Source organism: Podarcis gaigeae (genome assembly GCF_964106915.1).
Source record: "Podarcis gaigeae genome assembly, chromosome: 9".
In the NCBI taxonomy this organism is placed as follows: Eukaryota; Metazoa; Chordata; class Lepidosauria; order Squamata; family Lacertidae; genus Podarcis; species Podarcis gaigeae.
Genome location: NC_139685.1, coordinates 65403410 through 65418139, shown reverse-complemented (window position 1 = coordinate 65418139; position 14730 = coordinate 65403410). Strand labels below are relative to the sequence as shown.

General features: G+C 45.5%; 1 protein-coding gene and 1 long non-coding RNA gene across 10 annotated transcripts in view; one reads left to right on the top strand and one right to left on the bottom strand.

Annotated features, from left to right (window-relative positions):
* Positions 1-10964, bottom strand: part of MAPK10 (mitogen-activated protein kinase 10) — a 252270-nt gene extending 241306 nt beyond the window's left edge. For 4 of the 9 annotated variants that reach the window (XM_083756676.1, XM_083756670.1, XM_083756675.1 and 1 more), the window contains exon 1: positions 10176-10274. The gene's annotated coding sequence lies outside the window, so the exon portion shown is untranslated. Of the gene's footprint in view, positions 1-10175; positions 10286-10494 lie in introns of those variants that run through there. The other 5 variants (XM_083756672.1, XM_083756673.1, XR_014568354.1 and 2 more) reach the window with 4 other exon arrangements.
* LOC310852933 overlaps positions 1-14730 on the top strand; it is a 114236-nt gene that overhangs the window by 68008 nt on the left and 31498 nt on the right. The gene's annotated exons all lie outside the window — the stretch shown is intronic.

Below are 14730 nucleotides of genomic sequence, written 5' to 3'. Positions count from 1 at the left end.
GGGAGGTATTATCAGGCCTCAAGAAACCCCAAGATTCCAGAAGTTTTTTTTTTATTATTTAAAAAAAAGGTTTCCAAAAAGACCATTAAAGAATGGGGGACAAAAACAATTCAAGATAGACCATGCATGCTCAGTGGGCATGCAATATTGACTGGCTGTGGGGGGAGAAGAGAAAAATGGAGGAGAGGAAATGCAATGGAATATACAACTATCCTAGAAAGGAGCATGGCTGGATGGCTGACACACTGAGCAGGAGCACTTGACACTGATACACTGTGTTGCTGGTATTCCCTGTTCTTTGATAAACACCATCTTAGCTAGAGACCATCATGACACCTATGGTTTGTTCCAACTATGGTTTGGCATTCCCTACGTGAACATCACATAAATTCTCCTTCCACTGCCTTCATACCTTCCCAACTCTTCCTCTGTCATAACAATAGACTGGTTATATCAGAACCAGGAAACTATGGTCCACACTTGTCTTCCAAACCATGAATTCTGGCTGGAAGTCAAGCACAAACCATCCTTTGCCAGTTCTGGTGTAATGTCAAACTGTGGTTTGCCATGAAAGGAAGTTAAATGGAATGCACAAGGGGAGGGTGCAGAAGCCCAGGGTTCGTTCACATAACAAAAAAACCATGCATGCTTGTGTAGCAATATTTTTTCTTTTGTTCTGGCATGAAGCTACTGCCAATCAATCCCACAGTTCTATAATTATGAGCTCTGCAATTATGAGACAGAGAAAAGAGAAGCACCTTGCGTGGTATTTTTGCACTTCTGTCATGTCTGCCCAATGTTGTTTCTTTTTTGTTCTCTAAAATAGGAAGTCCCAGTTCTTTCACCTTTCCTTGTCGAGAAGGTTCTGCAGCCCCTTATCATTTCAGTCTTATAATAAAATTACAGGAAAGGTCCTAGATGACAAGCTGAAAATAACATAGTGGTCATATTGGAGGCATTTTTAAAAGGTGCCTTTGAAAGGATGGTTTCAATAGATTCCTCCTAGTGGGTAGCATTCATTTCACTGGAGCACATCACATCTTGTGAGACTCCTTCATCACTCTAGAAGGGGTTCAAAGGCATCTCTCTTATAGCTGTGTTCGGAAATGATACAAGCCAGCTGGCGATCAGATCCCAAAAGGTAGCCCTAAATCACAAAGAAAAGATCCACAATACATAGCTATTAAAATTAGTTTTAATTCTCCTAGCTAAATAAAGACAGTCCACTGACAAAGCAGATAATTGTGTAAGAGAGCACAGATTAAGAGAATACTTGCCATTAATGCAATGCTACCATTCCACAGGGCAGTACAGAAGTACATTAAAGATCCTTAAAGTGCAGCAAGTCCATTAAAATACAGTCTATATTTTTGGTAGCTGTCACAGGCATTTGCTTATCTTGGTAGTTGCTCTTAGCAAAATGTGGCACAGACGCGAAACTTTATTATATACTATTCACCACTTGGTTCACCATTTTATGTATCTGTTGACTGAAAATCGCAGTGTTGAGAACGGATAAATGAAATACCATTGTTCTCCTTGATGGGATCTACTACTGCAGGAGTAGAGAACCTGCAGCCCTCTAGATGAGAAGGCACATTGGGGAATCAACATCCGTTTTTGCAACTTGCAGTAGAATAGAAGGGATCTCCCCATTTCCCATGGTCTAGCAATGACAACAACTAAAAAGCTCTTTCCCCGCTACATTAGATTGCTGAAAAAGAATGCCTTGGTTCTGGTCCAAACATTCCTAGGCTCAGAGACATCTTGTCCCTAAATTCCTATCACCTGTCTGCCCACCTGAACCGCTGTTCTGCACCTGGGCTCCCTTCATTCATTCATTCATTCATTCATTCATTCATTTGAGAGCATTTCTATGTGACTTAATATTTAAAATCTTGAAGCGGTATACAAATGGATGGACATAAGGCCGTAAAAGAATATAATAAAAACAGAAATTTGGTGATAACAGGGTACAATGTTCTGGGTCAGAGAAAGCCTGGGCAGAAAGATATGTCTTCACAAGAGGCCTGAATCAACTAATGAAGGATGCTTCAGAGAAGGGCATTTCCGGAGTGCAGAGCTGATAAATACCCACTTTGGGGGGTCAATACATATTATGAAGGGTGCATTGGCATGAGTTACGTTTCCCCAGATCATCTGTTGTACTGTTTTAGTGTTGTTAGCCGCCCTGAGCCCGGCTTCGGCTGGGGAGGGCGGGATATAAATAAAATTTATTATTATTTATTATTATTATCTTAATCAGGGTTTCCCCAACTTGGGTCTCCAGCTGTTTTTGGACTACAAATCCCATCATCCCTGGCTAGCAGGGGCAGTGGTCAGGGATGATGGGATTTCTAGTCCAAAAACAATTGGAGACCCAAGTTGGGGAAGCCCTGAATGATCTCACAGGTCCAGGGGTTGGTGGTCCATAGGTAACCTGTCTCTGAGTTGCTATGGGGTTGATAGGTTAGTAATGAGACATTGAGCCAAGTCTGGTAGCTAATAGGCAGCCAGTACAATTCCCTCAGCACAGGTGAAACCTGTGTGTCGCCAGGTGCTATACTCAACTACCTGGTAGCAGCATCATGTTAGTAGGTTTAAGGGTTCTAAGGGTTTTAAGTAGATTCCACAAGTCTGAATATATTCCCATTTTTGCCCCAGATACTTTGAGGCTCCCAGTTCCCATCACCCCCAGCCAGGAATAATGGGAGTTGTAGTCCATCAACATACAGCAGACCACAGGTTTCCCCAACCCTACAGTTACAGAATTATTTTATATTTCCATGGCACCATCAATATGTGTGACAGTCATACAGACCCTTGCCTTTCAGGTACTTACAATCTAAAATCCATTTCTATATACAGTGGTACCTTGGTTCTCAAACCTAATCCGTTCCAGAAGTCTGTTCCAAAACCAAAGTGTTCCAAAACCAAGGCGCGCTTTTCCATAGAAAGTAAAGCAAAACAGATTAATCTGTTCCAGACTTTTAAAAACAACCCCTAAAACATTGTACTTCACTATTAATATACTTCTTAATTATATTTCAGTTCAACAATTACTTTGATAAAATACATATTTTGTTATGTGCAAATGGCTTTAGATACCTATTAGGTCCATAAATTACCATATAGCATATATTCAACACCAAAAAACCCAGTGATAATAATTTGTTGTTGACAAAGGACAGCTGAACATATAACGGGCCCCATTACCTTCAGTAGCTTAGGGCCTCATCAAACCTAAATCCGGCCCTGGCTATAATTGAGCAGATTGAACAAAGATGTGCTCTACCAAGCTTACATTCCCAGCATGTTTGCACCCTCTCTTGATGACATCTACACTGGCTTGGCCATGCCCACAGAATGGGAGATGGCTGGATCCCCAAGGATGTTCTCTACAGGGAGCTGGCTTCAGGCACCAGGCCCATTTGACAGACCAACTCTGCTATACAAAGATATCTACACCGTGGCACAGAGGATGGCAACATCAACCCCACTGTGTGAGAATCCCTTGCAGGGCCTTGAGACACCTAGGTTGTGCATCCATAGCAGTGAGCAGAGGAGGAATGAAAGAAGAAACATCATGGTGCATCTGCAGCAGCACAACCAGAAGCCTTCATTTGCCCCAACTGCAACAAAACATGCCTCTCCTGCATCGGTCTCTACAGCCACAGCAGGCGCTGTAACTCCCCGACGGTTTGAACTCGCCCCCAAAGAGGCACTCCTCCACTGTTTTCTGAAACAGATGGGTGCTAATGACATAACTGAGCATGTGCACACCCCTCAGCAGTCATCTCCCATGAGTCAGTATGTTTGGACTATATCTCCCATCATCCTCGTCCATTGCCCATGCTGGCTGGCGCTGATGGGAGTTGAGTCCAGCAACACTGGAAGGTTTGCAGGTTCCCAGCCTGCTCAAATACAGTGGTACCTCGGGTTACATATGCTTCAGGTCACATACACTTCAGGTTACAGACTCCGCTAACCCAGAAATAGCGCTTCAGGTTAAGAACTTTGCTTCAGGATGAGAACAGAAATCGTGCTCCGGCGGCACGGCGGTAGCGGGAGGCCCCATTAGCTAAAGTGGTGCTTCAGGTTAAGAATAGTTTCAGGTTAAGAACGGACCTCCAGAACGAATTAAGTACTTAACCCAAGGTACCACTGTACAGGGTTCTGAAGTGCTTTATTCAGTGTCCATCACGACTCTGAACACAACTCTGGACTTGCCTTACGCTGAGCCCGGCAACTGAGCCCTCTACCCAAGATTGTCTGCTCTGATCAGGCTAGATTCTCTCTTGCACCACTTGCTTCCTCTTGGCAAAGAAAGGCACTCCTAGGAGCCACACTCAGCCACGAGATAATCTCTGGTGCCAGAGGATTTCAATACGTTCTGTGCCTGTATTGGCTGACACAGTAACACAACACAATGAGCCAGCACCATCTGTACTGTAGGGGCTACTGACCTACCTTAAAAGGATTACAAAGGTGAATACTACTAGCCCAGAGATGGAAGGAAGAGGCATCTCCATCCAGAGGAGAATGGCAAACCAAGTTGATGGACTATGCCAAAATGGCAAAATTAACTGGGAAGCTCAGAAATCAAGAAGAAAAGAAATTTTAAAAAGAATGGGAAAGGTTTGTAATTTATATACGAGACCATTGTAAGCAGGTTGAAACATTGGCAGGATTTTAACCACACTAACGGAATGTACGGATAATTTAGAAAGACAAAAATTGGAGAAGTATTGATATGCAGGTGAAAATATTATTAATATGGCCCATAGAAGTCAGGAGATTAAAAATAATCTTGATATTTGGATTCTGAATTGGTTTTTGTTGTATGTTTATATTTTTGAAAATCAAGCAAAAATTGATTCACAAAAAAAGGATTACAAAGGTCATATATGCAATGTACCCCGAAATCAACTGATAGAGAGCAGTTCAAGGAACAGTGGCTCTTGACTGTTTTTGAGTCACAGCCTACTTTGGGAATCTTATAAAACCTAAGGACCCCCTCCTCCCCACATAAAAATGCACATAAACACATCCACGCAAAATGTCGCATACAATTTAATTTCTCGCATTAGAATAATACTTTATGTTTTCTTGGGTTCATGGACCCCAGGAGCCTATGCATGGACTTCCATCCATGGACAACAGGTTAAGAACCCCTGATCTGAAATGCTACAAAAAATGCAAAGCAAAAGTGATTGCTTGGTTCTGCGAATATCCTTCTTCTGCAAAACTAAATGGCAGCCTTGGCTTAAGACCCATCTAAAGTTACAAGAGCGGAGCAAAAAAAAAAAAAAAAAAAAAAAGGATTCAGCATATTACTAAGATCAGCTCCCCACCTCTGTGCCATTTGTCCCTGCTCATTTTTTTGGAAGAGGCTGCAAAAGCAGCCTTGGATCTTCAAGACTACAGAAGTCTTGTGCTCGAGGGCTTTTTGCTTGGCTTTCTTGGCTACTGTTAAGCACTGTTTCCTCATCACAGCGGTTTATATACCTCTAAAAGAATATTTCCTTCCAGAAGCCTCCCTCTCTCTACAAATGGTGCTAAAGTAAGCAAAAAAAGAAGTCTTTGCAGCAAAGGCGGCCTTGTTTCTGATTAGTATGAAACCCTAGCCACTTTGCCAGGCTTTTTTAAGTGAACATGCCTGCAAGAATGCTGAATATGGGGAGAAGAGAGGAACTTGATGGCAATTACTGTTAAGAAGATGCCAAGAGGATGCGAAGAGAAGGTTTGCGTTGCTGTTAAGTTGCTAAAGCTAAGCAGGCCACAGCCTGGACAGTACCTGGATAAGAGGCTGCCTGGAAACCCATTTGCAAATGCTTATTCTTCTGGGTTATTGAAGGAGCTTAACTTTCCTTCCTGCCCATTACCCCACCCTGCATAGTAACTCAAGAAATCAGAACACATACAAAGCTACCGAAACATCCATTCCAAGCCTTCTATTAATTTTGTAATGCTACAAGTACATTCAATGTTTTTAATTTCCATTTCCCCAAGCAGTTAACAAAAGTTTTAGAAATAAGAGAGAGTATTTAGATGGATTACACCACATATGTTAGCCAATTTAGAGCAGCTGTAGAGGTGTTTTGTTTTCCCCAAAAATAACCAACACAGGCAGGGCAGGATGCTAAAACCCCGATTTAGGCACTGTGGTCATCTCAGAAGAGTGGTTATTTGTTCTTTCTACCTGATCGTTGAATAGCAGTGCAATCTTCTGCATGTTTACTCAGAAGTAAGTCCCACTGTGCTCAAATGGAGCTTAGTGCTCAATATGTTAAGCTTCAATAAAACTGTTTTGAAAAATGGAGCTTATCCCCTTGTAAGTATATTTCAAATTGCAAGCTTAGGCTACAAGTATATGAACACTTGCCTGAGAACGCAGCAGGGCACACTTGTACAAATGCATAGAGTTATACTGTACTTCCATTAAAATGGATAGGATGGCTCTGCACATATATATGTCAGGAGCCGCCTTCTATAGACCCCAGATATTGGTCCATCTACCTCAGTGAGGCCTTCTCAGAAGTGGCGCCCTCCCTGTGGAACGCTCTCCCATCAGATGTCAAGGAGATTAAGAACCACATAACTTTTCAAAGACATCTGAAGGCAGCCCTGTATTGGGAAGCTTTTAATGTTTGATGTTTTATTATGTTTTTATATGTGCAGGAAGCTGCCCAGGGTGGCAGGGGCAGCCCAGCCAGATGGGTGGGGTATAAATAATAAAATTGTTGTTGTTGTTGTTCCCAAGCTTTTTTGGACCGCTACTCCCTTGGTTCCATAAACTCATCTCCAGTGCCCCCTACCCTATAAAAAGCATTAATGTACATTTCCGAGCACAATTCAAAGTGTTGGTGCTGAACTTTAAAGCCCTAAACTTGGTCCTGTATATCTGAAGGAGCGTCTCCACCCCCATCGTTCTACCCAGCCACTGAGGTCCAGCGCCAAGGGCCTTCTGGCGGTTCCTCACTGCGAGAAGCCAAGTTACAGGGAACCAGGCAGAGGGCCTTCTTGGTAGTGGCACCTGCCCTGTGGAACGCCCTCCCACCAGATGTCAAAGAGAACAACAACTACCAGACTTTTAGAAGACATCTGAAGGCAGCCCTGTTTAGGGAAGCTTTTAGTGTTTGATACATTACTGTATTTTAATATTTTGTTGGAAGCCGCCCAGAGTGGCTGGGGAAGCCCAGCCAGATGGGCGGGGAATGAATAATAATATATTATTATTATTATTATTATTAAGGACAGCAGTTTGCACAACCTACTAAAGAAGTTTGGGAACTAATGGCCTAGCTCCAATATTGTCTGATCAAACTGAGAGCAGCTCTCTGGGACTTCTGCTATTTCCAAGCCATGGGATCCTTTAATCAGTGTTTCCCAAACTTGGATCACCAGCTGTTTTTTGGACTACAAATCCCATCATCCATAGCTAGCAGAAGCAGCACTCACGGATGATGGGAACTGTGGTACGAAAAACAGGTGGAGTCCCAAGTTTGGGAAATGCTGCTTTCAATGGAGACTCTCTCTAGGATCTTATGCATTCTGCTGCTGAGCAACTGGCCCTCCTACCTAGGCAGGAAACATGGGCGATATCAGGATCCTAGCAGCTGTGACTTTTCAGGATGTTCCTTTAATAAATAACAACAACAATAACAATAATTTCAATTTAAATCCCAGCCTTTCTTCAACTCGCTTATCCCCACAACAACAACAATAACAATAATTTCAATTTAAATCCCAGCCTTTCTTCAACTCGCTTATCCCCACAACTTCATGGGAAGGAATTAGGCTGCGATATTGACTGGTCCAAAGTCAGGCAGCAAATGGAGACTTGGACAGCAACAATCTCCTTGGCCGAGCCCTGACACACTGCCCAAGATGCTACATCAGCCTGTTTCCATCTGTGCTCTTCCATTTTTGTCTCTCTTTTCTATGCAGGAGATTCAACCGACTGATGCCCTCTGAGTCCCATAGCACCCCCAGAATTCTCTGAAGGGGATAAGGATCTTTCAGCAAATAGCAAACAAAAACATTACCCCAAAACCCCACATATAAGGCCCTTCAATGTTCCCAAATGAGAGCTCAGTGTGTCCTCAGATTTCCCCCATTCTGTCTGCAAGAATAAGAGTGTGAGTTTGCAGTGTCTTTAGCAACATTTTTTCCCCTCGGTGATTGACCTCTGTGCTAGAAAGCCATTAAATAATGGCTACAGATATGCCAGCAAAACACACACACACTCATCCCTTCTGGGAGCCGCTCATAAACAGCCTCTCCCAGCAAGGAGGCACGTAGACACACACACATCTCTCAAACAACAAGAGGACCGGGTTTTGCTTTTTTCCCCCCCTCTAATAGTCAGCATGCAAGCAGAGACGGCCAAAGGCAGCAAACGTTTCTACCTTGAACGCTCCTCGCCCTTTCCCAAATTATTCCGGCATTGCCAAACCCCTCTCCCACAAGCCACAACAACAACAATAATAATAATACAGGGCATTTGCAAAACAATATATGCTCAGAAGCAGCAAGGCAGAAGTCCATCTGGGAGAGAGGGGGGGAAGGGGGCAGGTTCCTGATTTAATAGCTCAGATCACACCACTTCTGCCATTTGTTTAATAATAATGTGGGGGGGGGGGGAGCCAGGAAATGAGCCAGTATAATTCAGGCTTGTCAGATGCTCTATTGGCATATCTTACCCTAAGGGGGCAGCCCCTGTTTCACATCATTGGTTCTCCCTAGCATTCCTTTGTTTTGAATTTTGGACCCAGCAGCCTTATGGATGCTACACTGGGGATGGGGGACGGGCGGAGAGAGGAATTAAACACCAGGGAAGCTGCCAAATTCAAGCACACTGCCAGTAACCGTTTTTACCTCCCAGTGCCCCTTTCCCAAAGATCCTTTGCTTTTCGGCCCTCATGTTGTTCGAACCGAGCCTGTTTGCATGTGGCAGAGCTCAACACACAATCACTGCCTATCTCCGTTCCCAGGGCAGTCTCCTCAACACACCCCCATCTTTACTGGCCTTGCATGAGGCGAGCAGCACCCAGAAGCAGCCGATACAGTCAAAACAGTGAAAATATCCGCCAACATAACACCGCTCTATCTCACCCCCTGTTTCCCTCTGGTCACCTTCATTTGCCTCCCCCTTTAAAAACTGGTGAAAAGGAGAGAGACCTGGCTCTGCATATTACAGGTTTGATCTGCCTTTCGTAAGACCCCAGGAAAAAGTCGCCGGCTGAGCGGATGCAAAAACTGCATTGAAGAAACTGTGAGGGCTCTGCAGCAAAAGGCGCCCATGTAAACAAGCCTATATAGTCAGTGGAGGCTAAGGACACGCACACACAAAAGCAGAAACACACCAAAAAAAACAGAACCCCCCCCCCCCCCCAGAAAGATGGATCTGCATATTTTTGACCTCCAAAAGCCTTGCAAACTATACACATCTTTTAATAGGGCCCGCATTGCAGAAGGTGGAGGGGAAAACGGTACCCAAAGATTCCATCCTATTGTAATAGCCGGGGCTGTCAGAAGCTATTTCCGTAAAGCTCCATTGATTTCACTGCAGTCTTTGCAAGAATTTGTAGGGTGTCCCCTTCGCAACACAGAGCCAAGCTACTTTAAATGGTACCGTCTGTAAACACGCACCATCTTCCCCACTTCGTGCGAATGGGGGGGGGGGTGTTATGCAAGACAGTGGTGTTTCGCTTAAGAAATGACTTCCTGGGGGGGTCACTCCTCTCTCTCCCTTAAGGGGGGAAAAAAGAAGCTTGGAATTTTCCACTCCCACCTTCGTCCCTCCACCATCACCCCACATACGTATCCCATCAACATAGTTTCCAAGAAACATCTACTTCTCATTCCTTTCCACATCCATCTGTGACGGGGGGGGGGGTGGCGGTGAGAGCTTTGGGAATTAGGGAGAGGTGCCTTTTGGAAGAACCGTTAAATAAAACCCCACGCATAAGCTCTGTGACACACACACACACACCAGCCCCCATGCAACTGGATCTAATGTATGGGCATGGAGTCTTTCAACAGGAATACAAGCCACCGCTATTTTGCAGATGGCACGGGGATGGCAATGTTTACATCCCCCCGGCTTGCTAAAAACAGCCTCCCCGCTTGCTTTGCGCCTCAACCATCACCTCAACCCTGCCAATACTAACCCAAACACAAGGCGAAAGATGCTGCTCCAGCGCCGCCGCTCCTGCCTCCTTCCCTCGGTGAGCAGTTTACTTCATGAACCTGCCTCTGCCTCCCTTTCCCTCCCCCTCCCTCTCCCCTCCCCCCATACACTTCTCCCCCTCCCCTTTATTATTTTTAAACAGCGAATCAATATTCATCACCCCACCTCCTCACAAAGACAGGTCGGCGTGTTGTTTGTTGTGTGTGTGTGTGTGTGTTTTTAAGCCCACCCCAACGCGCGGACCTCCCCCCCCCCCAGCTTCACACAGCATCCCCAGAAGCCCGGCGCCCATCACTTACCGTTCCGTGCTGCGGACTAGCCTCTTGAACGCAGCAACCTCTTCCCCCTAGCGCCGCGCGACCTTAGGTGGTCATTGGAAACCACATTCCCAAAGCGCAGGAGAAGATCGGTGGGTAGGTAGGTGGTGGTGGGGGGGTAGCCAAACGAGGAAGGAGGGTGGGTGGTGATGGTGGTCGGAGGGAGGGAGATCTGGAGAGGTTGATGGGCAGGTGGCAGCCAGGAGACCTGGACCAAGGTGGGAGTTGCGTGGGAGAGGGTGGGGGGCGCACGAAATGCCCGGGATCAAAGCGTCGGAGGCGCACAAAGCGAGGAGAAGCCGGGAGGGACGCGCGGGGAGGAAAGGAGGAGGAAGAAACGAGAGGGACGGCGCCTTGCTGAATCACCCTCTTTTACTGTCTGGAGACCATTGTGCATCGTGATGCTGGCTGTACCATTGTGGAACCTACCAGAGGAGACAGGCGGAGGGCTTGGGGAATGGGGCTGCCATGGCAACGGGAAAGGAGCGCTCGTGACGTCAAAGCGCAGTGAGGTCTCGGGAGGAGGGGTGGGGGGCGAGGGGTGGGGAGGAGAGAGAGGGAGTCTAATCTGCAGCTCTAGCTATTGTATCTCCTGGTGAAATCAGGAGGGAGGGAGAGAGAAAAGCAGGCAGAGCAGCCTGAAAAAAAGCAAAGCTGAATAAGCTTCTGTGATGGTTTATCAGCAGCAGCAGCATCTGTAATGTCAAGCTGAGTGTGCGCGGAAGGGAAGCAGGAAAGGGGGCCTGGCTGCGTGCAGCAGTGACCTCTCTCGCCCGGCATTGGCGCTCGAGCATCAGGCAGACCCGAGTAACCTGCTCAAGCCTCGCACTGAATCTAAAAGGGATGGAGGCGACCAGGTTGGCTTACCATCTCCAGGGACCCTTAGGTTCCCAACAAGCCTCTTTTCTCTCCACTGTGTTTTCCAGGCCTTGTCCACTTCCAGGTTTCGGCTCGACAGATTTAAGAGGCAGGCAAAGCGCATCAGACTTGCACCAAATGCATCCTGGATATCTGGAGGGAAAGCATTTCAGAGCAACATCTCTGTAAGACAAAAGCAGCACCTGTCCTTTTATGTCTTGCATCCTGGTTGTTTTTATCCCCACGCTCTAAGATGGGCCTCAGCAAGGTGCAAAAAAAAAAAATGCAGCCCATACGTCTTTTGTTTTGTTTTTAAAGAGCAAGCACAACTGCAATTCTGTCCCCTGAATTTCACAGCCTGTGGATGCACGATACGCAGGAAGCAGCTGCTGAAATTCCTTTTCCTATACTGCTATTAAAAGTTAGAACAGGGCTTGCAAATGTTTTAAAACGAACTAGGAGTTATTGTATTAACTACCATGGCCCCCAAAGCAAATGGCTCATACTTCAATCTGGATGCTGTATCGCTGAGATGGCTACCGTGTTCTTTGTTTTCAGGAGGAGTCAATGGTTGCCCCATCGAGAGCAGCAGGTGAAAGCAGAACTGAATAATGTAACAAGTGTATCAGCTGTTCCCAAGAGCTCCTCTAGTTTAGGGTTCCAGGCAGCCAAAGATGCAACTAGGATACTCCATTCCATCTCATCCTGGTTTTCCAATATTTTTCTTTTCCAACTGAACCGCAACTTTCTGTGGCTCATCTTCAGTCCTCATTGGGGTTTTTTTTATATAATGTGTGTCCCATTTATTTATTTAAAAAAATAAAAATATTTCACAAACTGTGAGAGACCTTCAAATGAGCTAATGCCTACTTACTGCTTCTCAGTGAGCTAAATTTGGCTCCAATCCGGTCGGCACTCACACCTGAATTCGCTGTTAGTGGGAGTGATGATCGGTTGATATAAACCTTGTAGGATATGAAACACAAGAGCAGTCAAGTACAACATTCCTAGAGTGAACATGGGGAGGAATGTTTGTCCAGCCAGCAGGTAAACTTCCTGTTTCCTTCTGGGCTGGGACAGACTTCTTCTGCATGTGACTAGAGGTAGGCGTGGCCTCACCTGTGCAGGTAATGACAAAAGCACAGGGCAGGACAGCCATCTCTCTCTCTGTGACTACTTTCGTCAAAGAAGCAACATCTGCTTAGCCAAAGATGCTCTCTCAAAGGGACTGTCTCCTTATGAGATAGTTTCCAGGTGTATATTGCTTTTCTAAGATAAGTTTGCCTTCTGGGATCCAATTGTGAACAGAATGTGAGTGAGTAAACTCTTTATACTTCTATAGAAGACTGTGTCGTGTCTTATCTTTTATGAGGGAATAAGGGGGAAATACCAGAACAGTTATCATAGAGGCTTTAGCGAGCCTGAGCAAACGCATCCGCTGTGAGTTTAAAAAGGGGAATGTTACTCTTCTAAATTGTAGAACTTGTTTACACAAGTTGGAAAGGCTGTAATCAAACCATATATCCTCTCCTGCATCCCTGAACATTCCCACAAACCTGGTAGAGAATGGAGCAGGGCTACCCATGGACGCAAAAGGGCACGTGATGTTTGGCTGAAGTGCAGGGGGTTTGCTTTGTATGTGAATGATTCCTTAGAGGCTAGGTGGCTCAGCAGTTGAGCATCTGCTTTGGATCAAGAAGGTCACAGGTTCAATCCCTGGCATCTCCAGGTAGGACTGGGAGAAAACCCTGTCTGAAGCTGTGGAGCACCACTACGGGTCAGTGAAGGCAATGCTACACTATGTAATTATGTGTTTTGCATTATTATATTGTGAGTTTATCCTGTGAACCGCCCTGAGACGGGCATTGGGTGGTATACAAATTTAATAAAGAATAATAACAATACTGACCTAGATGCAGAGGTTTATCTAGGGGTTGGGAAACCAGCCTCTGTCCAGGGGTGCAAAAAATCACCCCAGAAATCTGTCTCCAGTTATCTATGTAAATTCCTGAGTTTAGACACGAGCTGGGAGCTGAATGCTAAGAGAAATAGCAAGGCAGAATGTTGGAGGCTGTGAAATGTAAGACGTATATTCTGTGGTGATGCACCACTGCTGCCAAGACGAGATCAAACGTGGGAGAAATGTTGTTTTCCCCCCAGGGAGGTGCTGATACAGTTCCTTGCCAAAGGAACAAGGGACCCTAGGTACGCCTCTGGCTAGACGGAGCAATGGTCTGACTCAACATGAGGCAGCGCACTACGTTCCTACATAGCTGGGTTTGCCAAACTCGGGTCTCCAGCTGTTTTTGGACTACCATCATCCCTGACCACTGGTCCTGCTAGCTAGGGATGATGGGAGTTGTAGTCCAAAAACAACTGGAGACCCGATTTTGGGAAACCCAGCTATGTAGCAACTGCGACTAGAATGGCTCTTCCATGTACCTAATGAAAACAAAAGGTTTGTCTCTCCCTCCCCCCCAAAAAAACCACACACACACACACACACACACACTTTGTTCACATGAGAAGAGAGGAGGAAAGAAGACATTTTAGCCCCGCTCTGGGCATATCTAAACTTTTATATAAGCTTTTTACCAATTTAGCTACCATGGTGTCCTCCAACAAATCCTGAGAAATGTAGTTTGATCTGCAAAGCTCTCTGTTAGAGATCTCCAGTACCACCATCCCTACAATGATTGCACAGGCAAAAACCATTAAGGCTGCAATCCTATATGCCAGGCAGTGGGCAGTCTGTGGCCCCCAGATGGATTTTATGTTGCTTTTGGCCTGATTTCAAAAGATATCATATACTGAGCCTTGGGGCGTGGGACTGCAGACTTTGCCATGAGTGCTCAGTCTTTGCGTATTGACCTGAAACTCCTTGGAAATGGAAAGAGAAAACCTTTGCAAAGCTTCTCAGAATGAATGCTGTTTTCAAGCCGCAATTAAGGGCTAACCTTTCCTTTCCCCTTTTCGCTCCCATCAATCTCTAGCAACTGCAAGGAAAACAGTACTAAGCGAGTTGATAAGTTGCCCGGGAAATGGCAGAAGACAAGTCGGCCGCTGGTTTCAAACGCAGATGAAATAGTGCCCTGAAATATATATATCTACATCTATTCCGTCTTACCGTCCGCTTTCAATTTTCAAAATGTTTGAAATTGATGGGACAAGATACAGAGTTACAATCACCGGCTATCTAGCATATGTAAATACAGAGGGGGCGAGAGGGAGATGCCAGCTCAATGGAAAGTTATAGGACTCTTATAGAACTGTTTTTCTCCCTACTTTCCATGTTTGCAGCTAGAACAAGATGTATGGGCAGCTTGAGGGCAAGGCTTGGTTGTCAGCGATGGTGAGTGA